The following is a 25,593-nucleotide window of genomic DNA, read 5'->3' as shown; positions in this document are numbered from 1 at the left end:
AAAAAATACATTGAAGCTGTTTTTAAAGAATCCCAGCTTATTGTGGGAATATACATTGGTACAACCTTTTTGAAAAGCAATTTGTCAAGATGAATTAAAATCTTCAAAAGGTAACATACCTTTGCCCCAGTGACTCTACTTATAGAAATCTAGAAGGAAAAACTCAGATGTGGTCAAAGATGTTTCTCACAGTATTTGCTTAGAAAGCAAAGATGATAAGCACTAAATATTCAGTGCTCACATGTATTAAGTACCAATAAGTACAGCGCTAAGCACATTAGCTCATATTGTGATCCAGGGAGATGTGGGGTTTTCTTGCTGGGCAGCTCCACCTGGGCTTCTCACAGCGCCCCAACTCATCCTGCCACAGCTGAACAAACCATGCTTCCTCACCCTCCCTCCCCAACCCTCCCAAACCTGGCCCCCTGCCCCCTGTATTTCCTGGATGGGTGAACGACACCACCAGCCGCCCAGTTGCCCAAGCCTCAAATCCAGGAATCATGACTGACTTGTCTCTTTCCCTCACCTCCTTCCCCAAACTGATGACTGAGTCCATTGTCTGAAAAACTGTTGCATCGTCCTCACTGCCTTGTCATAGTCCATCTCGCCTACACAATTGTTTCCTTGACTAATTTTTCAGCGCCCTCCAGTCCATCCTCCCCACTGCCAGCCTGATCTTTCTAAAGTACAAACCTGAATCCCATGACTATATTTCTCAGACTTCAGTGATTCCCCTCTAGTGCACAGTACAAATGCTTAGCTAACTATAGAGCCGGCACACTAGGCATTTTCTATGTAGTGACTCATTTAATCCTCACACTAGCCTAGGAAGAGGGGGCTTTTCTACTCTCTTCATAGAAAGCATTATCGGTTCTTTTAAAAACAAGGAAACAGAGGCACAGTGGGGTTCAGCAATTGCCGTAGGCCACATACCTGGTAAGGATGGAACTGGCCTCTGACCCAGCTCTCTAGCTCTGGGCTCTGGGTTCTTGAGTCCTACTCACTGCAAACAAAGCGTGTGGGCCACGTGGCTCCTCCTGCCTCATCTCCACACTTCACCTGCACCCTGGGTCCCCACACCCCTAACACTGCCCTGCCTTCCCTGTCCTTGGCAGAGTTTTCACCTATAACTTTTCTTTGGTGAATCTTTCTTGTCTTCTCTGGAGCAAGTTTGTACCTGATGACCATCTATTATGTGCCAGCCTCCAGGCGATGCTCTAGGCGCAGGGACAGAGGGATGACCAAGCCAGATGAGTTTCCCTGCTCTCATGAAGCCCCTATTCTAGTGCATGGGGGGGCATGAAGGGAAAGGAGAGGGGAACAGACAATAATTATGTAAATAAACAAACAACTTCAGATAGCGAAAAGTCTCATGAAGAAAATAAAACAGGGTAATGGCATAGGGAGTGTTGGAGGAGGGGGGTTATGTAGATAGCGGCCAGAAGAGGTGGCATATTGAGCTGGGGCCTGAATGATAAAGAAAGAGGCAGCCAAGTAAGATTGAGGGCAGGGCCGTAGGCTGAGAAGGAACTTGCTATGTCTAAGGACAGAAACAAGGTTTGTGAAGTGAGTAGGGGTGGTGTGGTGGGAGATGAAGATGGAGAGATGGGAAGGGGCTGGCAGGACAGGGCCTGGTACCTCATGGTAAAGAGTCTGGATTTTATTTCAAGTGCAGTGGCCTCCCACTGGGGGTTTAAGCAGCGGAGGGATAAGGACTAATTAACTCCTCACTTTGGCCCCACTGTACTTCATCTATCATTATATATAACATTATTATATTATAGCACCTGTAATTTTCTGAATAACAATTCTTATACATATGAAGTCCTTAGGAAAAGAGGACTTGACATTTATCTTTGATTCCCCAGTGCCAAGCACAGAGGGTGCACAGTTGAGAGTCAATGAATTTTTAGTGATTGAAAAAAATTTTCCCCCAAATATCAGGGGCCTTCTAGACATTGGCATCTTCAGCCTTTGGAGAAGAACTCATTTTTCCTTGCCATCTTGAATCTTTGCTGCCCTCATCCACCCATGCGAACTCTTCCACCTTCTGATGCTCTATGTGCACAAAGAACTCTAGGGAGTTGACATTTTCCTACATTTGCGTGTGTTGATCCAGTCGGCATTTATTGGATATGTACCAGGCACAGTGCCAGGAAGGGGATGCATAAGTTTCCAAACCATGTTCCGAGCCTTCAAGGGTAGACAGCTTCGATAATTATAATACCTGGTGATAAGTGAGAAAGAGAAATAAGTTCAAGCTACACAAGGAACCTGGAGTTAAAACAACAACAACTGCATCACTTTGTGAGTCATATCAGGGCTGCTGTTCCTATAGGTTCTGGATTTCATAAGCTTGTAAGCATCCAAGGAACTAAGGCCTAGGAGAGGAGTGTCATCATCCAGTCAATGTCCTTGATTTTGACCCCCGTGCCTCTGGAGGCTGGGGGAAAGGGAGCAGCTCCAGCTGGTTGAAGAAAATCCCTCCCCTTCTATAAAAAGGCTGGAAGACCTGGAGGACACAGGCAAGACACAGTCCCCTCCGCAGGAGCACCCACACAACGTGAGGAGGGGTGCTGTGGCATCCTGGCTGCAGGAGTGAGGGGATCCAGGCTTCCAGTAGTGAAGCACAGGTGGCTTTCTGGACCCTAGTTCTGGAATGTTCCACAGCTGGCTGGAAAAGGTGAACAACGGGAGGGAATTCCACTGCAGTGCACTATTTAGAAATAGAACCAGCAGTTGAATCCAGGTATCTCATGTTGGCTGAGGCTCATGTCGGTTTAGGATTAATAGAAGAGGAGGCTGTAAATTACTTTGGTTGATCTGTCCTTAAGTAGTTGTTGATAAGAATTTCCAATATACTGTCCCTTTTAATATATTCTGAAGTAGTTTTAGAAGAAGGGTCTGACTGAGGACAAAATGCAATGTGAAAAAGAACAAAGGGAGTCATACCAGGTTGTTAACACAGAGGGTAGTGTGTGTGTGTGTGTGTGTATGTGTGGTGGTGGTGGTGGTAATTCAGGTGTAGGGAAAACACTAAAAGTGGACGGGGAAGAAGTGGGAAAAGAAGAAACACTGTGCTAGCCATCCTCTCTCCTGAAAAACCCAGAATGAACAGTATGACTCCATGTACGTAAGTCTGTATGCTTTTGTGTATATCTAAGAAGTACAGTTACCTCCTGTGGACTTGATGAATGTTGCTCATCTTCTCCCACTGGAGTTGGAATAAAGTCTTATTTCTTGGAACTGTAGCCTGTCCTACTCCACCTGCACACATACAGTTCCAGTCAACGTGACATCTGCCACCAAGTCACTGGAGGGGCTGCCAATGACCCTGAGACTGTGGCTATATATTAATTTCCATAGCAACAAACAGTTGTGGTTTCCAAACAGGATTATGCCCTGGAAGCAGTACACACACACACACACACACACCCCATCTGCGTAAACTGGGAGATTAATGATTCTTATTAAAAAAAAAAGGTGACAGAATAAGAATACCCAGGTATTCTTATCAATCTTCCCTACCCTATAAATATTTTCTCCTTCCATGAATTAGATCAATTGTGAAACAATGAAACATTGAACAGGACATCAAGGACCCCACTCAAACCATCAGCTCTTCTAAACATGATGTATCTATTTACAAGAGTAACATATAGAAGACAGAAATAAAAAAGACTAGAGTTTGTTAAAGCTTAATCTCCTTTGATTCATTTGGATATTAAATTTAATGATGCTGGGAGCTACAATGGATACAAATCACACATTTCTCCTTCCTAAAATTGTTTCCATTTTAAACAGGCTCATGGGTCTGAAAAACTCTCCTCACACAGAACATCTTGCCTCAGCAAAATATTATTTTGTTTCCCCTGATATCCTTGTGCCTGAAATTGTGAAGCATGGTATGGCAGATAGTACTGGTAATGACTTCAGGTAAGTTGAGTACTTGAACCTAAGGAGTGTTGCTGAGTGGCTAGATGTCAACCAGAGCGAGGTCTCTGTGGTTGGACCTCAGGGCTGTGTCCTTGACCCTATCCAGCTTAGATGAAGACATGTGGGCCAAATATCTTCAGTTTTCCCCTCCAGATCCCCTCCACACACCTCTCCACTCTGCTCTGTGCCCTGTGAGGTTGGACTCTCTGGGTTGCATCAATTTCTCCCTGTTCCTCTGACTTCTGTTTGGGTTTGGCCAATGGGGAGCTCTGGTGGGACATCAGAGAGAGGGAGGAGACAGAGGTCGGACTATTTATTCTCCCAGTTCCCTCTCTGCAAGATTGCCTTGGGCTGGCAATGTCCTTGTCTGAAGGGTCTTGTTGGGTGGCCCTCTCCATATGGTTGCACATAATGGCTCCTTCCCCTTCATTTCAGGCTTATAGGTGGTAGGAGTATTGGTATTTGGCATCCTGCATAGGCCACACCTTTGTAAATAGTCCCTCTAGTCAACTTTCTGCCTCTTTCCATATTACCAAGTTTGATACCAAACTAGTTACCAAAGCTGTGATACTCATGTTGGTAGATGACAACAGCAAAAATCAATCAATCAATAACTAGTTCATTTAAAGAGAAATGTAAAACAATAAATAGTATAGCTATAGTAAAAATCATGAAGGTGGCACCCTAACAGGAAATACTGTACCAGGCTCTGCTATGTCTTTGGGGTCCCACTGCACTGCCTCTCAGAAGCTAAGTGGCATTCGGGAAATTGACATAAGAAATCCACACAGGAAGCATAATGGGCATAAAGGCCTACATCTTCCCTCTCCCAAAGGCAGAGGCCACTTGACCTTCTCCAACTGCCCTAGCCTGTCAGTTGCAGGTTCAGCCCATTCGCAGACTCTATCTAATCCTAATTTTAGACCTAGCTTTGCCCCTCATGCAAGGATTGGGATCTGGCCGCTGATCTTCTGTCCAGTGATTTGGGTTCTTCTCCTAGGGACAGACTGCCCCAATATTGGCTGCCTCATCATCTTAGATACCCCATTTTCTGGATCAGGATGCCCTAGCTTGTCTGGATGGCCGCTCATTGATGGTTGCCATATCCTGGGTAGATAGTGGTCTGCCTGCTGGACTAAACTTTCATCTGTCCTGCAGCTGAACCTGCCTTCTGGCACCTACCCAACTCAGGTTGGTGCGTCCTGGTCCTTCTCAACAAACTTTGGTAGATTCTATGCTTATATGTTTCAAGGCCACTGCCTTTGCTTAAAACACTCTGGCTGCTCCTTTGTTGTAACTCAAAGTTAATTTATGGAATTTGAAGTTTACCAGCAAATCATTTCCAATATTCCATTCTAATATTTAGTCACTTTCGATTTTTGACCTTAAAGTATTATCCCCCACCTTATTTACAGGAGTTGGCTACGAATGGTGCTTGATAATTCTTCAAATGTCAAATTTATCCCTAAAGGATGAACCTATCATTCACTATACTTAATGAGGTTGTGTAGTGGTTAAGGGGCCAGGTGTGGGCAACAGCCTGCCTGAATTTGCATCCTGGTCTCATCACTTACTAGCTCTTTGACTTTAGATAACTTACAGCAAATGCTCCAATTTTATCATTTCCAAAATGGGGATAGTAACAGTACCTACATCCCAGGGTTACTGGATGATACAAGTTAATGTACACATAAATAATTAGTGTCTGATTCAGTGTCTGAATCATTGTAAATGCTACCGAACATTCATTAGTACATTTTCTGCCCGCACCATAATTAGTATTTAACGGATCAATACCTACTTTCTAAAAAGCAAAATAAAAAAATTAAAACACATGTTAATGTAAACGACTTGAGCACACGGTGCATTTATGAATATTACCCTTTCCTAACTAAGGCTATGTATGGATAGAAAACAAGCATTTGAGCTACTTTTAATCCATTTGAAATACGGCTGGGTATAAATAAACCCATCAAATAATAAGCACAAACCCTGCACTAGGGGTAGCAATATATGTGGTGCTCCACACACTTCGCTTCTAACCCTCACAGCAGTCCCACTGGGAATTATTGTCTCCAACTGCTAATTTTGAAGCAGAAGCTCAGACAGCTTAAATAACTCGTCCAAGGTCACTCGGCGCTGAAAGGGGTGGAGGCATATCCATCTGGCTCTCACTGTTCATGTTCTTCCTATTACATTTCACTGAGCCCATAAAGTGATGTGATTGATTTTTTAAACAAACATCTAAATTGTGTAATCTCTTTTAGAACAGTCACCTTGGCAGACTCTACACTTCCATGTTCCAAGGGCACTGCCTTAGCTCGAAACTCTTTTGCCACTCCTATATTGGAATTGATTTCAAAATTGATTTTAATTTAAGGGTTTTGAAGCTCCCAGCAAATTGTTTTCAATATTCCGTAGTCATATTTGATTTTTGACCTCAAAGGGTATCCTCCAGAATTATCATCCACCTTATTTACAAGATTTGGCTGCAAATGCCGTTTGATGTTCTCCAAACATCAAATCTTTCCCTAAAGGATGAAGATGTGCGACAGCCAAGATTATTAAAAAGACTCTGGTTCAAGCTCTGAAGTCAATTCCAAGAGAGGGCTTTAAAGATTGTTTTGGCCAATGGCCACATCTTTAACATAAGCTTTTATCCTTGCAGGGAAAACAGAAGGACAGAGCCATTTGGTTGAATACATTCTTGTGTGATTACTGCAAAATCAGGTTCATTACTTTCATCCACCTTGAAATCTGTCTAATTGTGGCTAACACTAACCAGGCAAGAAAATTAATCATCCACTTGGATTAATTCAGTTGTGCCAACCCCAAAGTTCTAATCCCAACCCAGCCTTTGATTAAAGAGAAAATTCAGAATTTATGCAGACTTCCTTACTGTCTGGCTCTTTGTCTAGCACTTTAACCATCAAATCATTCATTTATCATCCTGATTCCAATAAAATACATGAAATAAGCTTAAGGCAATCATGGAAACTCACAGGGGAAATCTTGCAAACTTTATAGAAAACTCAAGGGATGTTCTCTGGAAATCAAAGCAGATTAAAAGTCTGAGTTTTTGGGAAATGCCCCTGGTAGAAAATCAAACATATCTACATAATCCATATTTATTGAGGGTTACACAAACTTGGCATTTTTTTTCTGTTACAGTCCCTTTTTTCATGCCCCTACACAACTTCTTTTCCTCACCCTCCACTACATTTATTATCTCTATTGCTACATTATACCCAGTTCAAGGGTTTTAAATCACCAGTTACAATCAATCTGGACCATTTTCCTGGTATTTCTGTTCTTACACAGAAAGCCATGCACACACGGCACTATAGGGTTAAAGATGGTAAATCTCTAAAATCAGTTCAGCTATGTTAGTTTTCAGAGGCTCATTATTTCATACTGCAAAAGGAGATGGAAGCAGGGGAGCATCAGGCTAAGGATGAATTGGACAGTAATTCATTAAAATGCAGTCTTTCCTTTGAGACCACATCACCTCAAATTTACTGCTACTGTTACTTTTACAAATTATTTGGCTCATTAGAAAGCCAGCTAACTTGCTTCCCTCTATTCCCTCAAGTTCTCTGTAGCTTCCTCTAGCATTTTGCTTCCCCAAATTCACACCAGAATGTCAGCCACGGTCCTAATTACGAAGCTTCAAATTAAATTCTTGTTTTCAAGCTTCTTTTTATTCACAGGTCAAGAAAGCAGCATAGGGTATGCCAGCCACAGTCCTCAAACACTTTTTCAGTTATGCCTCAAATCTGATATGCAAAGGCTACAAGAGATGATTAAAAAGAGCTGTATCCCAGGAAGCTTCACTCTCTGACAAGCTGGTTTCACAACTCCCAAAGAACAAAACCCATCAAGCAACTATTAGGTAGCAACATTAGCAATGACTTGAATTTGAATTTGATGAGCCAGAAATCCCATAATGACTCAGAGCCTCCTATGAAATCAACTCTTGCAATTCAGTCATGTTAGCAAAAATTAATAGGGAAAGAAACACAATGTAGGGAAAGAAGAAAACTATTCTCTCGTAAAAATGATTCATGGATAATCTAGAAACTCTTAAGAGTTCATTGGCCATATTGCCTAGAACGTAAAGCAGCAGGGTATCACACTCAACACTATTCTTCTAGTTAACTAATTTCATTTAGGCCCCAAATACAAACCAGTGAAATTAAACATGGTTTTCTAGGACCCAGAGCCTTTCAGTCACGTGGAGAGAAGACATGAAGTTCTCCAAAGGAAATTCTTTTTAATTTGCTTATTAAAAAGTAGTGATTTTGCTGAAGATTTCACAGGGAAGACTGAGGTAAGAGCTTACATTGCACCCCACACTCATTACCCTCCAAAAAACCCTCATCAGTGAAGTTTTCCCACATCTTCCTTCTTAATCACCAGCCACAGGGCTTCCCTCTTTCATGAACCTTCCCCCATAGTCCTGAGTCTTCATGGTTCTTGTCCCTTCCTTCTGGATCACCACAGCCCAGTAGAAATATAGTGCAAACCACATATGTAATTTAAAAATTTCTAGTTGTCACATTAAAAAAGGAAAAGAAAGTAAAATTAATTTTAATAACATATTTTGTTTTACCTAATATATCCAAAATATTATCATTTCAACATATGATCAATATAAGCAATGATTACTGAGACAGTGTACATTCTTTTTTTCCTACTAAGTCATGAAAATCCAATGTGAGTTTTACACTTACAGCACATCTCAGTTAGGCCCAGCCACACTTCAAGTGCTCAACAACCACATGTGGCCAGTGGCTGCCATACTGGACAGTGCCATTCTAGATCTTCCTTTTGGGCTACCCAAACTCTCTCCTTTGCTTTTGCAGAACACTTTAGCTGTGTTCAAGCTCTTCCAAAAGTGTAAACCATCACTCTCCTCCACCACCCTGTCCAGCAAACAAAAGACCCTCTGATTATCAGAATTTTCTCTCCAAATAAAAGGAGATTATGAACAACAAATAAATGAATGAGTGAAAAGCCTGGTTGTTGCTGTGACCCAGAACCAAGGCTTATCCTGTCTGAACATTGGTCTCCCTAGGAGACTCGTCCCATATTCCTCCCTCCTACAATCTTCACTGTGCCCTTTAATCTCAGATCTCTTTGGACTCCAAGTCCAGTGTCGCTGTACCTGCTCCTTTCCACTCTCCACCACTCCCAGCCTCTCCTACCCTCTCCTTCTGTCACCCTGACAAATAACCCTCAGGCTCATGGTCACAGCTAACCCATTGCTCCTGCCCTTCAGCACCCAGGGCCCCTGCTGCAGAGAACAGCAGAAGTTGCTCAAAGATTCCTCAAACAGGCAGTGAGGCTCAGGGGAAGGCAGGGTAAGTAAGAGCAGAGAGAACCCTCTTCTCTCACTTGGAGGAGGGGTGGGAAGGAGAAAGAGAACCCAGAGGCTGGGAATCGAGTTAGAGCCAGTAGAAGATAGTGGTTAAGAACACACACTGAGTCAGACTGCCAAGGTTCAAATTCGGTTCAACAGTCACTAGCCATGTGACCTTGGGCAAGTCACTTAACCTCACTGTGCCTCAGTTTCCTTTTCTCTAAATGGGGGTAATAATAGCACCTACCTCTTAGGGCTACTGGAAGATTAAATAAGTTAATGTAGCACTAAGGAGAAGAATTAAAAAATATACTTGTCAACCCATAAAGTGTCCAACACCAAGAATGAAACCTTAGGTGGACTATGGACTTGGCATGATAATCATATGTCAATGTAGGTTCATCAATTGTAATAAATGTAGCACTCTGGTGCAGGATGCTGATAGTGGGGGAGACCATGCATGTGTGGGAGAGGAGATATATGGGAACTCTCTGTACTTTCCACTCAATTTTGCTGTGAACCTAAAACTGCTCTAAAAAATAAAATACATGAAAAAACATATATATTCCATTATTTAAATATACATATATATAAATATTTTAAAATATACTTAATATTATGTTATATATAAGTAAAAAAATAACATGAATATTATATATAAATTATATATGAATATACAAATAAATGTATATATATATAAATGAATATATAAATAAATATATTTCAGTATTTAAAATGTGCAAGCAAGGCTGCTCCACTTTAACAAAGTTACCCCACTACCCCTCACTGAGGCTTAAGTGACATGTGGGTTGGCCACAACTCAGCCACTGTCCTATGACCATCACTATCTGTTGTAAGACCTGGTGAATCCAGGTGTGGGTGGCAGGAACTTGACTGGCACAAGGAGTCTGGCTCAAAGGCCGCCCTGTGATGTCTGTGTACCTGCCATTTCTGGAGCCTTTTACCAAGCTGATGCCCACACCCTGGGCTTCTGGCTCACAAGGTGCCTGCTCAGACACTGGTAACACAGCTCACATCTGCCTCTGTGACTTCCCAGTACAATGCCACCAAGCCTCATCCTTTCCACTGGCGCTTCGGTGAGCTGCTGAGCTGTTCTGCTTGCCCCCCTCACAGCTGCCTGCCTGAGCTCACAATACCAAACCTGTCTGCCCCTGTGTTACGCCCACCCAGCTCTGACTCAGGAAAATCATACCTGTGAGCAGGTATGCTGTTTACGGCTCTTGACTTGCAATAACAAATTCTTACCACCTTTCCTCATCTATTAAATGGGTCAATGAAGGGTAATTTCAAAATATCTATCAAAATTACCACTCTCAGGAATTTACGTATATAGTCATATGTAAGTGTCTGAAATGACTTATGCACAACTCTACTTAAATTATTAAAGCATAGTTTGTGTTCACAAAAGACTGGAAACAAAATGTCCAGTGTTAGGAAACTGGTAAAATAAATTATAGATCGCATCCTATAAAACACAAAAAGGGTGATCTTTATTTACAAACAATAGGAAGAACTCCCTTGTATATCAAAGTAAAGCAAGGGCAGAAGAGCATATAATGAATATCGTCATATATGTAGAAGAGGAGGGAAAAGAATGTATGTGCATAAAAATCTCTGAAATGACAACAAACTAATATAAGCAGTTATTTATTTTGCAAGGGGTGAGGAATGAGAACTGGGCAGGTGGGGGACTAGGGTAGGATAGAAGCTTTTTACCATTTGCCTTTTTGTACTTTTTGATGTTTGAACCATAAACCTATTTTTAAAAAACCCTAAATACGTAATGAAAATAATAGCCCGTTCTGCCTTCCTTATGTGGATGGTGACTGCTTTATGAACTCTAAGTGCCTGGGAAAATTTATCACCCTCTCTTGTTGAGGAGGGCTCTGTGGTGGGGCTGATGAGCTCACTCCCTGTAAAACCCTTCTTTTCTGCTACTGATGGAAATTTCTCACCAAGTGTCGGCATTCTTGCTACCTTGCTGTTATTCAACCTCTGTTTTCCTTCGAGCCTCGCTATTCAAAAACGATGTCTCTGCTGAGAGATTGCAGAGGTGGGAATGGTAAAAAGGACTTTAAGAGTTGCTATACTTATGTGGGAACTTTCAGTCCAGGCTGTGGGTCCCTCAAGTCTGCACTCCAGCAACTCAATATTATCAGCTCACTGATGGATAGAATTATAAAGTAGCAAAAATGTACAACTGAAAGGGTTGCAAAGCCCAACAAGTCCTTTATTTTACAGATACGCGGACACCAAGGAGTGGCGAGGTTACACGGCTTCTTCAAAGTAATACGTGTTAATGAAGCTAGCACCAGGGAGCAGCATGCTGCCCTGGCCCCGTCACACCTCCTTCCACTGTTCCACCATAACGCCGATTTATTAATTTACAAAGAGGACATGCTCTCCGGTTACAAGAGATGGATCTACTAAATGAAAGAAAATAATTACCAAAAAATGCTTCATTAAACAATATCAGAATGAGGAAAGGAATTAAAAATATTCAAACAATTCAAAGTGAATCTGATCAACACACCATCCTTTCTACCCACAGGACACTCCACTTTCCAGTGTCCGGAGTCCACCTGCCTTTTCTCACGAGAGGGCAAGGGGTACATGCCATTTATATATGGCTATTTGGATACAGAGTGTGGCAGAAATGGTTTGCTGCCCACCAAAAAATACGAGTTTACCCTCCATAATGTAGAGCTGTCACCAAGAACAACGTTTACAAGCCCTCCTCACATGTACACGGGGCCATGACTAGTTCTCTCCAAGGAAGTGAGAGTGGAATTGAGGATGTCCTTTCTGGGCCAGGTCATTTAAGAAGTGAGTTTGTCTTTTCCATGCTCTCCTTCTCCCTCCACTGGCTAAATGCAGAAGGGTCTAAGCCCTGCGGGATCTCAGAATCACAAGAAGCAAGTGACCTGGATCCCTGAATAGACCCCGTGGAGGAAAACTGGCTACTGATCAGAAATAACCTGCATTGGACTGCCACTGTTAGTAAAGTAACTTCTACTCTGTTAGTACAACAACATTTTGGAGCTTGTTTATGTTTTTTTGTTTTTTTTTTAAAGATTGGCCCTGAGCTAACATCTGTTGCCAATCTTCTTCTTCTTTTTTCTTTTTTTGTCTCTTCTCCCCAAAGCTCCCCAGTACATAGTTTTATGTTCTCGTTGTGGGTCCTTCTGGTTGTGCTATGTAGGACGCCACCTCAGCATGGCCTGATGAGCGGTGCCATGTCTGTGCCAGGATCCCAACCAGTAAAACCCCAGGCTGCCGATGCGGAGCTCGTGAACTTAGCCACTCGGCCTGGGGCCAGCCCCTGTTTAGGTTATTCTAATCAATCAGTGCACAGGGACATTTTGGTGGGGCCTCTAAAAAAGTCATTAACTCTCAGCCTTAGAAAAGAATCACTGAATAAGGGGAGAAACGTTCATTAACTGGGGCTGTCAAGGCGGACACTGCCATGTTGATTTCACAGCCTCCTGGTGCCTAACACAGCTGGGCCCAGGGAGGTCATTCAATAAATGCATACTGACCAAAATTCACCTGTTTCTACCTTTAATCACTGGAAAAGAATTTGCTGAACTCAGGTTAATTAGCTAGAAAGGTGAAACCAAGGATTACAAACAAAAGTGAAATACAGACTTGAGACAAAACTAAGAATCCACACTAATAAATAAGACTCTCAAACATGCAGCCCACTGTGGCCTCAGGGCCTTTGCACTTGCTGGTCTCGCAGCCTGGAACACTCTACCCTCTGTATTACTTGCTCCCTAAATACATTTGGGAATTTGCTTAAATGTCCTTCCTGACTTTTTCTCCATAGTACATATCACCGCCTGACTTTATGTATATTTTACTTATTTTTTCTCTGTCTCCCCGACTAGGCTGTCAGCTATATCAGAATGGAGACCTCTGCCTGCTTCGCCCGCTGCTGTGCCCTGTGGCTGGAGTCAGCCCAGCAGGCAGCAGGGCCTCAGTGACATGCCCTGAGCAAGTGAACACTGCAGACCATAAACAAGCACGTTTCTGGGAGTGCTAAGCGCTGTCGGCTCATTCGCTGTTTATGGAGCCCCACTCTGTGCCTGGCCCTGACTTAGGCTGGAGGCACGGACTCAGTGAAGGAGACAAACTCTGCTGCCTCCATGGAGCCGACCTGACGGTGGCGGACAAAGAGTGAGCAGAGCACAGCAGGTCAGAAGGCGGAAATGCTGCAGAGGAAGAGCAGGGCTCGGGGATTGGGGGTCGGGGGGGACAGTGGTGGGAGGACAGAGAGAGGTGGAGGCCCAGATGGAGCAGGGCCTGGGGCCCCTGTGAGGACTTTCCCCCTGGGTGGGGAGAGGCAGGGCGGGGTGCTGAGCAGGGGGCCGGGCCCTGAACGCCATGAAGGGAGTGAAGTGGTGATGGTAGGGAGACTGGGCTGGGGAGGCTGTCTCTGTAGATGGAGTAGGCAGGGAAGGCTCCTCTGAGGAGGTGACATTTGAGCTGAGCCCTCGTATGGACCATGTTTCTAGCTTCTGTAAACCTGATGCTTTAACATCTGTCCTGCATGCAAACGTGGGACATGCCTTGTTCTGAATCCCCTCGACTTGGCCTCCTGCTTCCCTGGTTGCCCACTTCTCCCACCCCCAGGAAGAAGCCTCCTTCGCGGGCCCACTCTTCAGATACACACCAACCAATCCAGTGTCCATCCACACCCCAACCACCTCCTCTATTGGACACTCACACTCTGGGCCACTGTCCCCCTGCCCTTATCACCCAGGGCAGGTACCAGACAACTGCGACAGACCCTGTACCCCAGAGCCTGTGAAATTATTCAGACCAGCCAGTCCTAAGCCTGCTCACCCTGCCTCATTGTTCCTTCCTGCAGAGACCACAGTAAAGGCTCCTGCCCACATTTCCCCTGCTCCCTGTGCCTCCTGACCACCCCCATGTGGCCCTGTGTGGCCCCTCCTCTGGGAACTGTAAGAAACTATCTTTTCAATGGTATGGTCTCCTGATCTATTGGCCTTACTGAATCTCAAATTTTCCATTAATACATTCTATTTTGAACCAGCCCTACAAGACACTTTGCAGACACTTAGTGTAAACACACGAAGAACAAATGAACTATGTATCCTTTTACAGTATCTTCAACAAGTTTAATATTTTAGTATACATTAGAGTTCCTTTTCCCCATAAAATTGGAGGCTCCATAAGAGTGGAGGGCATATCAGAAAGTAGACGGACAAGGCCAGACCCCTGGGAAGTCCTGAATATCTGTGTCCCCAGACTGAGGGCTCAGGCCAAGGCTTGATCGAGTCCCAGTCTCTGCCTCACACTGTGCCTGGAATTTGGTTGGTTTTTCAAATTCAGCTATTAAACTTGTCAGTTAGCAGGGAACTCACCAGTTCCAAACTCATCTTTCTAGCGGTAATCAAGTTACACCACACATGAGATGGCTCGTTCCCTGAGTTATTTCATGAGAATCTGCAGATATTAGCAGGGAAAGAGTCAGCCCAGCCTGTTTCAGGACAAGGTGCGTCTTTGGGAGAGAGTCGGGGTGCACAGTGTGGGAGGACAGAACAAGAGGATGCCCTGGGAGATACCACCTCCAGGCTTGTTTACTTGGGGGCATTGACCTTCATGCATTAAATTTCCAGAGAACCGCCCAGAGAGGGGAGTGGGTTGGAGCCAAGCTTTGTTGTCACCCCATGGAAAGGAGGGCTGAGCACTTCAGACAGCTGTGGCCTTGGGAGCAGCCTGACCCAAGGGAACCACACAGAAAGTTCCCTCCAAGACTACTGTCCTGGACAGGATAAGGTTCATCTGCTGTAGTAAAGGCCCCCCCCCTCCCCCCCCCAGGAGAGTGGCACACGGAAGTTGGCATCTCTCCCAGGCTCAGTCTGGAGGCAGACAGTCCAGGGCCGGCCTGGCAGGGCTGCTCCAGGAGGCTCCTCTCCCTGTTGCCCTGTCATCCCTGAGGAGTTGTCCTCACCAATGTGGGTCAGGATGGAGCTCCAGCCTCAGAGCTCATGCTCCCAGCAGCAGGACAGAAGAAGAAGCAGAAAGAAGGGCCTGCTTCTCTCTCCTAGGAAATATTCCAGAAGCTGCACAAATTGCTTCCTTCCCCATCCTGGAGGGAGAGCTTGGTTATACACCCAGCCTAGCTGCAGAGGCCGCTGGGAACCTTGTAGTCTCAGTCTCTGTAGTAGAGCTGGGAACTCATGCTCAGCTAAAAGTCAGGTGTTCAGTTGCTCTGAAAAGTGGACACTGCTATTGGGAGACACCTGGACCTCTCTGCCACACCCCTTTTAATGTTTCCTTCCACGCCTGACCACTCCCTACCTTGAGTTCGTGTTTTATGAATAATTATCCATCAGCCAAATTGCACTAATTCATAATTCAGGAACCAGCTGAAAATCATGGGCTAGTGGGTGCTTTTCATTAGATTTGCTGGCAAATCGCTGGTGGGATGCCATTACCATCTCCGAGGTTCTCTCCTACCCGGAGCCCATGGTGTGCACGCAGCCAGGAGTGTCTTCTCCAATGGAAGCTGATCGTGTCACTCCCTACTCATGGATCCCCTGCTCCTTAGAACGAAACCCAAAGCCCTTCCTGTGGAACTGAGCTTGGACTAACGAGGGAGATCAGAGGCAGCCACTGGCCCAGCCAGTCAAGGCCCACAGCTCACACAAGAGGAGAAAGTCTCGTTAACAGAACATTCTGTATCGGAGCTGACTGCTTTCCAGGCCATGAGCTGCGGGATATTTAAGTTTGGAGACGCAGACCAAAATGCACCAATGGGAAGTGGTCCCAGAAACAAGGCGTGCTGGTCCAAACCCCCACTCCCCAGCCTCATTCCCCACCTCTGTCTTGTATGTGCCTCACACTCTGGCTTCCTTCTGTCTGGGATGCCTCCTCTCCATATCTTGTGGTCAGAGCCGTGCATCAGGGCCCCGCTAGATGCCACCTCCTTCAAGACACTGTCTCGATACTGGCAGCAGCAGGTGAGCGTGTGCTGTGCTGTGACTGCCCTTCCTTTGTACCTGTGCACAGGTGACTGTACCGTAGTTAGGTCCCTGTCTTGTCTTCCCAGCTGGACCGTGCCCTTCGGGCAGGACCTCTGTCTGATTCATCTCGGAGAGCCTGACAGTTTGGCCAAGTGCCCGGCATGTGGACTTCCTAGAGAGTAAACCTCATGGGCAGAGTATCTGGGGGAAACTGAACAATTCACTATGAGTAAAGTGCAAGGAGCGGGTGCTAGTGAAAGGTCTGCAGGGGGCCAGGTCATAGAGGGTCCCGAAAGCCCACTAAGGCACTGGGACTCTCCCTGAAGGGAATGAAAGCCATGGACGCATCTCAAGGAGAGCAACGCTCACTGACCACACATCGGGCTGTTTGGCATAAAGAAAACCAAAACGGGGGACATGAAGGGGGAGCGATAAGACTCCCAGCCCGTCCCCAGCCCTCCTCTTACTTCCCCTGGCCTTGCTCTCAGTGTGCGAAGGAAAATCTTCTCTGACTGGTCAGATGCTGGGACCGTCCCTGGGCAGTCTCGAGAGCACGTGGAAAGACTCTGCACACAGTGCCACCCAGGCTCGCGAGAAGCAGCCAGGGGCCTCCTGGACATTCCTCAGCTTCTTAGGAACCCATGCGGAAGCTCCCTGATAGACATCTGAAACAACAAATTCACTGCCTAAAATGGAAATACCAGGGAAAGCCCTGGGCACCTGGAACTTGCCTTTTAGAAGCCACCTTTCTGCCATCCCCTCCATTCCTCTGGGCTGCTGTCTCTTACCATGAATCCTCCTCTAACCCCCAGGATGTCTGGCTTCCTGTGGAGCTCCCCTGGAACCTTGAGCAGACTGAACAGCCCAGACCTCGGTCAGGACTCCTGGAGGGACTGCTCTGTGCCACTGTCACAAAAAGGAGAAATCATCACGGTGGAAGGGCCCGCTCCTGCGTTATAGCCAGAAAACTCAGCCGCACATGGGAGTGACCCTTAGGCCGCTTTGGGGGCCCACACTTGTGCCACTTCTCTGACTCTGCACACAGGCTGGTTCACGGGTCTTTGTTATCTATTATGGACCACCTGGTTGTAGTTAATAAAGGCCACAGGGTCAGAAGTTTCCCTCACTTCTGAAAATGTTAGTATGCAGTTTCTGCCTTTTTGCCCTGCACTATGGCTCACAGCCTTTTCCCTTCAGAACCACACTCGTTGCTGCTGAGAGTTCCCTTAGTAATTGTAAGTCATTTTCCCATATAGTTGTTCTGATTAACTCCAAGTACTGCATCACTACCTGCTTCTCAAACTGGAGCATGCACAGCCCCAATTCTGCGCAGAGAGGATGCAAGATAGCGTATCTGTGATACATCTTTCTGGAGCATCAGGTTTATTACAAGACTTGGAAAACCAAGTACTTTACAAGAACCATCCCTCCTCCCCACAAACATGGAAGAAAAGACGGAGAGGACAGGGGAGGGAAGAAGTGCCCCAGGAAAAGCAGTCCAGCCCCTGAAGTTTCTCCCAGGGGGCGGCCAAGGGGCAGACCTGCAGCTAGGGTGGCCTCTCCTCGTGTCCCCCAGGTGCCTCCAGCCCATCCTCTAAGTTCACCAAGTATTTTGGATACTACTCTTCTGAAGGCCATGGAGGTGCCAGATACCATTCTGATGTGAATCAAAAGCAGAGAATACCGAAGCGGTTTGCACACCTCCATCGTCCACTGGACCAAATCCTCTCGCCCGCACATCCGTGCACATACGGCGTGTACTTCTTGTACAGCTCCCACTCGCAGCTGAACGTGTCCAGCCTCTGGCCGAACTCCCACACCACATTGCCAGGTTCTCTGGAGCTCTGCATCTTGCTCTCCATTTAAAATGCAGGGGTGCGGCTTGACCTCCCCACAATCTTTGATTTGAACCCTGCCATGAGATTAAATTGGCTACACGCTATTGTGTTTGCCATGCTGGTTGCTGCTGAGAAGACAAAAACAGAAGCATCTTAGAAAGTTTAAGAATCTCCCAGCAGCCCCCCACCAGCCAGAGGGAGAGGCTGGGGTCACCCCATCGGGCTCCCCAGTGTGGAGGGAATTTCCATTGCAGGTTCTCTCTGTGGCTCCTGTTGCTGGTGCTGTGGGTGGAGGAGAAGGCCCCAGGGCCACTCTGGGGGCTTGGACTGGGGGTGGCGGCTCTCAACTCCAGTCTGAGTGGGGGACTGGCAGGCTCCTGAGTAGGCTGCTGATTTTCTGCCTCATGGAGCCAGGTGGGTTTGGCTTTATTGCCTTTCACTGGGAGTGCAGAGACCTTCGGCTGCACCTTGTGGCTTAGGGAGGAGCTGCAGCTCTTGGGGTGAATGGAAGCGGAGGACCTCAAAGTGATGGTGTGGCCCTCCATCTTGGGTTTCTTGGAGCTTAGGATTAGGTATGTTGCCATGACACTGTCAAATCTCCTTTTCCTTAAGGAATCCTGGATCTTGTCCCACTCAAAGCCCATGTCCATCATCACCTCTATCACTCTGAGGTCCCTATTGTCACAGGGCAGCTCCCCATAAGGCCTGAGTTTCTCCTGGCCCATATTAACCCATGGGTCCTTCATGATGTCTTCTAAATATTTTCTCTTCGTGGGGTCGAGGGTCATGATTTTCTTCAAGAGTTTTCTGTACTTAAAGGATAAGAACACAGGAAGCAGGTCTTGCCCTCTCAGTACCCGCCACTTCACTGTAGGGAAATGGTCTCCAGGGAAAGGCAGGGCTCCTAATCCTGCTATACCACCTACGCTTACTATGCTAATAAATAATACTGATTATACTAAATATGCTAACTATACTGACAATACTATACTAACTGTACTAACAATACAAAATAAAAAACTTAAAGAAAATGAGAAAAAGAACAAAAAACAAAGAAAAAAGAAAAAATGAGAAAAGAACAAAAAACTGAGGAAAAGAAAATATAAAAAATGACAAAAATAAAAGAAGAAAAATAAGAAAAACACAGAATTTAAAAAATGAGAAAGGAGAACAAAGAAAAATAATAAAGAAAAGTAAGAAAAAACAGTAGATAAAAAAGAAAAAGTAAACAAAATGGGGGGAAATAAAAGGAGGAAATAAGCTCACTGCAGTCCAAAGTCCTACAGGTTGCCAAAAATTAGCTTCCTGGGCTCCAAGGAACAAAAACCTAGGCCCAGCCAGAGACTCTATAGGTGTTTGTAATTCCATCATGGTGGCTCCTTAGAGGTCAGAGCAAGAAATGGACCAATCATGGCTGGGGATAAACCACAGTGTTTTTCTCACTTTTTGGTCTCAAGACCCCTTTACTCTTAAAACAAAAGGACCCCAAAGAGATTTTATTTATGTGGGATATTAGAGAGTGATGTTTTACTTTACTAGAAATTAAAATCTGTAGGATGCTTCAGTGACTTTTTCATTTCTAATTTAAAAATCTGTAATAATTTTTGGCTTTTAGAGACCTCATAATGTCTACACTTAAAATATTTAATTCCTTGTCCTTCAACTCTGATTAGTCTCAAAATGATCCTACAACTTAAAGGATGCTATAATACTATAGGAAAATGGTCTGTTGCATAAAACATGAGAAGAGACATCACCAACATTTACAAAGCTGAGAGGAAAAGAGCTTTCATCATATTTTCCCCAGTAAGATCACAAGCAGATTTCTCATCAGAAACCTTGGAGGCCAGATGGCATGGGTTGATGTATTCAAAGTGCTGAAGGAAAAAAGAATCCAACCAAGAATCCTATATCTGGATTCGAACTGTCCTTCGAAAATGAGGGAGAAATGAAGACATTCCCATATAAACCAAAGCTGAGGGAGTTCTTCACACTAGACCTGCCCTCCAAGGAAGGGAGTCCTTCAGGTTGAAACAAAAGGACACTGGACAGTAACTTAATGCCTTATGAAGAAAGAAAGATCTCTGGTCAAAGTACGTGGATGATTATAAAAGCTAGTACTAGTGTAACTTTGGTTTGTAGCTCCACTTTTTGCTTTCTACATTAAGAGAGTAAAGTATTAAAAAACTCAATTATTAGTATATGTTTTTGGACACAAAATGCCTAAAGATGTAACTTTGTGACATTAATAACTGAAATGTGGTGGAGTCAGAAATGTATAGGAGCTGAGATTCTGTATGTTACTGAGGTTAAGCTGGTATAAATTGACGTTAGGGCATTATAACTTTAAGATGTTAAGTGTAACCCCTTGGTAACCACAAAGAAAAAAGCTATAGAATATACACAAAAGAAATAGAGAAGGTAATTAAAATGTTTCACTACCAAAAGTCAACTAAATGTAAAAGAAGACAGTCATGCAGGAATGACAAAAAAAGCTAGAAGGCACATAGAAAACAAACAGCAAAATTACAGAGGTTAAGTCCCTGCTTATTAGTAACTACTTTAAATATAAATACACTAAACTCTTCAACCAGAGGACAGATTAGCAGAATGGATAAAAAAAACATTATCCAACTATTTGCTGTCTACAAGAGACACACTTTAGATCCAATGACACAGAAAAGTTGAACATGAAAGACTGTAAAAAGATACTCCACGCAAATAGTAACCAAAAGTGAGCTGAGGTTCCTCTAAAATTATGAGATGAAATAGACTTTAAATCAAAAAAGTTTATGAGAGACAAAGAAGAACCTTATATATTAACAAGAGGTTCAATACAGCAAGAAGATATAACAATAATAAACATTTACACATGTAATGACAGACCATCAAGATATATGAAGCAAAAATTGACAGAACTGAAGGGAGAAATAGATCATTCTACATTCTACATAATAGTTGGAGCCTTCACTACCCCATTCTCAATAATGGATACGACAACTAGGCAGAATATAAGTGAGGAAAAAGACGGCTTGAAAACACAATAAACCAACTAGATCTAACAGACATACACAGGTAACTACTCAACAACAGAATACACATTCTTCTCAAGCAGACCTGGGACATTCTATAGGATAGACTATATCTTAGGCCACAATTTAAGTCTCAATAGATTTTAAAAGATAAATATCCTACAAACTATCTTTTCCAACCACAATGGGATGAAGTAAGGAGCAGGAACAGAAGGAAAAGTGGAAAATTCACAAATTTCTGGAAATTAAACAATATACTCTTAGAAAACCAATGTGTCAAAGAAGAAATCACAAGGGAAATTAGAAAATACTATAGAGATGAAGGAAAATGAAACACAACATATCAAAACTCATGGGAAACAACAAAGCAGTGCTAAGGGGGAAATTTATAGGTATAAAGACATTTAAAAAAACAAGAAAGATCTTAAACCAAAAAGCTAACTTATCCAACCTAAGGAATGAGAAAAAGAAGAACAAACTAAACCCAAAGCTAGCAGAAGGAAAGAAAGAATAAAGATTAGAGCAGAGACAAATAAAATAGAGAACAGAAAAACAACAGAGAAAAATCAACAAAACCAAAAACTGTTTCTTTGAAAAGATTAACAAAATTGACAGTTAGCTAGACTGACTAACAAAAAAAGAGAAGATTAAAATTTTTAAAATCAGAAATGAAAGTGGGACATTACTAGTGACTCTACAGAAATAAAAAGAATGATTAGAGAGTACTATGAACAATTGTACTCTAGCAACTTGGATAACCTAGATGAGATTGACAAGTTTCTAGAAATACAAATCCTACCAAGATGAAACCACAAAGAAACAGAAAATCTGAATAGACTTGTTATTAATAAGGGAGATTGAATTAGTAATCAAAAACCTCTTGACAAAAAAGCTCAGGACCGGATGGCTTCACTGGTGAATTCTACCAAACATTAAAAGAAGAATTAACATCAATCCTTCTTAAACTCTTCCAAACAATTCAGGAAAAATAACACTTCTTAACTCATTCTATGGGGCCAGCATTGCCTTGATAACCCCCAAATATCTCTGGCCCATCTTCTAGACAGTCACCAGAGCATTTTTCTAAAATATCCAGCCAGATGGGTTCTTTGCCCAGTGACTTGAATCTGGATCCTATAAGATAGTTCTACCTTCTGTGTGAAGAGAGGACCAGCAGTGCCCCCAGAATCAGGCTGAATATATATGGACGCCATCCCAGAGCCTCTGCCCACAATGGATATGCACACAGCAGAATGGACACAGCCAAAGGGAGTATTAGTGAACTGAAAGACCATCCTGAGGAAATTGCTCAGGATGCAGCACAGAGAGCAAAGGAGATGGAAATGTAAAAAGACAAGCTCTGAAAGACAAGAAAGCCAATGAAACTTGAATCAGAATCCCAGGGGAGAAAAGGGAGGATGGAAGAGAGAAAAACAGAATATTGCCCAAACTGGGTTAGCACTTCCTTCTCAAGCAAACACAGGTTTGCCTCCAACCCTCCCTCAGGATTCCAAGAAGGTGAGTCCCCAGAGACTGTGGGGGAGAGAGGAGAAAGGAAAGAAGGAAGTGGATGTTAACTGAATGCTATTGCATGTCACACACTGTCTCATCTGAAGCCTCATTTAATAGGTCCACTGGCTATGAGGATGAGATCTTTGCTCCCATTTCGTTGTGAGCCAGATAGTCACTGTATCTCGTTGGTCTTCATGCCCCTATTAGTTAGCTCGAAAACATGCATGCAGTAGGTGTTCAATAAAGGCTGTTGATTGAGTGTGAGATCTAAGGCTTGGAGAGTTCAGTGTCTGGTCCATGGTGACACAGAGGTAAGACAAGGAGGAAGGATTTGAATTCAGAATTATCTGACCCCAGTATCTCTACTTCTTCCTTTCTCTGGTGCTAAGAAATGTTTGCTTGCCTCCCGTGGCCATCTGCTCAGCCCTTAGTCCAGCACCTCTGGAAATGGCTGCAGGAGAAGGCCCCCAGGCGAGCTCTGATTTGGGGCCAGCTCTCATTCTCTCCTGGAGGCTGAGACTTCAGCTCTGTTTACCGGGTACAGCAAATATTCCCAGCTTCGCCTGCCACTTTCAGCAATTTTTATACCTCTTTGCACACAAAATAAGCCACACATTCTTATTTTGGGTTTTGGGAAAAAAGGCCTAGTTAATTACAAAGCCTGTCTTGCCTTGGTGTGGAGTGAGAGGAGATGTTCACAGAAAAATGAATTTTGACTAATTGTTTTCACTTACACAGTTTGGTTCCGATTAGGATGACATTTGAAACTGAAGTAGCTCCCATGCTCCCCAAACAAGAAGTCCTTGGATTTTAAGAGCTGCTCCCAGCCCTGGGCCACTTGCTGCTGCCTTTGGAAAATGCCAGTCAACATTTCAGAATCCCACACAGGGAAGGTGAGCTATAAGGAACCGCTTCATTCAATGTTTTTCTGAGGATCGATCACCTCACACTTGTGAAGTGGGCATAGCTGGACATTCGACGTGGAGAGACCATATGTGAAGGCTGCCTGTTAGAACTGTTGTTAAAAATTCAGATTCCCAGGCCCCACTCTGGGCCAACCCAGGTCAGACATGATAAGGACAGGGCCTGGAAATCTGTCTTTTCAACAAGCATCACAGGCAATTCTGACTTGGAAAGGCTTTGGTGTGGATGTCCTGGCTCTGCCTTGAAAGCTGCATCATCCTAGGTGAGCTGTTTAGTATTTCTCAGCCTTGAATTCCCAGAACTGAGAAAATGGGACTAATGACAGCTCTCTTGAAGGGGTAGGGCTGGTTGTGCAGATGAGGTGAGGTCCCAACCCAAAGTGAACACTCATGAAGTGGTACTTATTCATAAATAAATGAAAAGCAACAGGATATATCAGAGTATATGAGGAAGCCATTTGGTTTAAAACTTATTTGGCCTGACCTTGTTTTTCCAAAAGGGCCTGATGTGGCCTGTTGAACACGTATTGTACATCTGCTGTAAACATTTACTATGTCCCAAAGACAAGAATGACACCCTTAAAGATAGGGATGTAGCTTCCCTCTATATGGGCATTTCTTTAAGGATAAGCATCTCTTCCTGGAAACTAAGGATTAATTACTGAACTGCTCTGCTCACCTTGTGACCATTGACCTGCTGACCACCGGTCTGCTGTGCCAGCTAAGCACCTCATGACAGTAGTAAAAGAGGTATTCCTGTCATATGTGATGCATGCTCTTTGTTCCAAGATGGTATATAACCACTCTGTACACCCCAGTTCTTTGGTGCCCTTCCTTCCTCGGAGAACAAAGGCTCTGGGCTATAGTCCTCAGACCTGGCTCATAATAAACTCACCCCAATTTTGATTTACAGATTGATTATGGATTACTTGTGTCAACATTTCTTGGTGTAGTTGGTAGGATCAATCCTTGTGACACATAGCAGTCCTATAGAGAACTCCACTATCATTCACGTTAATTGATTAATTAAAGGCTCATCCAGGGATGCACATCTAAGGAGTGGTCTTCCAGCGCTCTGAGTTCCCACAGCAGTTTTAAACTGCTGGCAGGAGAAATGGAGGCACGTAAGAGAGTGTTTATGACCTTTCTTTAGGAAGTAACACACAAGCAGTACATTCCTGACCCACTATACTGTCCCTAGAAGTTTATAGTAAAACTTCAGAATTTATACTAAAATGAAACTAAAAGAAAAACGGGAAATCGAGCTTTTAAAGCTTACCAGTTCTTGAATGGGCAGCCTCCCCTGAGAACCCTGGCTGGCTTCACGCTGAAACTTGCAAGTGCCTAATGAAAAGGAGATAGCTATAAATGGCTGGCAAGATAACCCTGGATAATTTAAAACTACAGTGGCCACTTTGGGGCTCCCTTTTGAGAGCCAGGTAATGGAGAAATTTTTAAAGAGTTGAGCTTGCCACCTTCTGGCACAACTGCTCAAACTAAAGGTTGCAGAAGCTGTGAACATTTACAAAGAGCAGCAAAAGCAAATCTCACCAAGCTTGTTTTGTGTCCTGAGGGCTTGGCTTACTCATCTTCAGGTCGGGGTCCCAAGATATGGTCAGACAAAAACGTGGTTGCACCCAATTTTGCAACAGGGATGCTTGGACAGAAATGTGGGTTGCACTCCCTTCATGGGTAAGGGTCCTACCAAACTGCTGCCAGCCAGGGGGGAATTACACTGGCAATTAAAGGGAACATTCCAATTAGATAAGATCATTTAAGAAGTGCACTTAGAAGCAAAAACTTCAGAATTCCAAAATAACCTTATTGAAAGTTTTGTTGCAAAAAACTAACAGAAAATTAAGTTATAAAAGGTACCCGAAGGAAAATATATTAGGTCATGGCTTTATAGACACCTGTGTAATCTAATCCCAGAGTTAATGAGACTTTGAGAGATTTTCTGTGAAACTGCTACGT

At 44.0% G+C, this 25,593-nt stretch overlaps 1 protein-coding gene across 5 annotated transcripts in view; it reads right to left on the bottom strand.

Moving 5' to 3' along the window:
- The window catches only part of APBA1 (amyloid beta precursor protein binding family A member 1), a 215,195-nt gene that overhangs the window by 68,007 nt on the left and 121,595 nt on the right, over nucleotides 1–25,593 (bottom strand). Inside the window, exon 2 of one of the 5 annotated variants that reach the window (XM_070495557.1) lies at nucleotides 24,899–24,963. The exons of the other annotated variants lie outside the window; for them this stretch is intronic. The gene's annotated coding sequence lies outside the window, so the exon portion shown is untranslated. The remainder of the gene's footprint in view (nucleotides 1–24,898; nucleotides 24,964–25,593) is intronic. 5 annotated transcript variants of the gene reach the window in all.

This window comes from Equus asinus, chromosome 23 (genome assembly GCF_041296235.1).
Source record: "Equus asinus isolate D_3611 breed Donkey chromosome 23, EquAss-T2T_v2, whole genome shotgun sequence".
NCBI lineage: Eukaryota > Metazoa > Chordata > Mammalia > Perissodactyla > Equidae > Equus > Equus asinus.
This window is presented reverse-complemented; position numbering and strand designations above follow the sequence as displayed.